Source organism: Arachis duranensis, chromosome 4 (genome assembly GCF_000817695.3).
Source record: "Arachis duranensis cultivar V14167 chromosome 4, aradu.V14167.gnm2.J7QH, whole genome shotgun sequence".
In the NCBI taxonomy this organism is placed as follows: Eukaryota; Viridiplantae; Streptophyta; class Magnoliopsida; order Fabales; family Fabaceae; genus Arachis; species Arachis duranensis.
In genome coordinates this window covers 76855999-76856310 of record NC_029775.3, presented here as the reverse complement: position 1 = coordinate 76856310, position 312 = coordinate 76855999, and positions in this window count along the sequence as shown.

Here is a 312-nt window from a genome sequence, read left to right as displayed (position 1 = left end):
GTAGCTGTGTTCAAGAATCAACATGCCTAACTAGGAAAGTCAATAACACTATCCAAAATTCTAAGTTCCCCAGAGACGCCAATCACTCTAAACTACAAAGGAAAAAGTGAGATGCCAAAACTGTTTAGAGGCAAAAAGCTACAAGTCCCGCTCATCTAATTAAATTAATATTCATTGATATTTTAGAATTTATAGTATATTCTCTTCTTTTATCCTATTTGATTTTCAGTTGCTTGGGGACAAGCAACAATTTAAGTTTGGTGTTGTGATGAGCGGATAATTTATACGCTTTTTGGCATTGTTTTTATATAG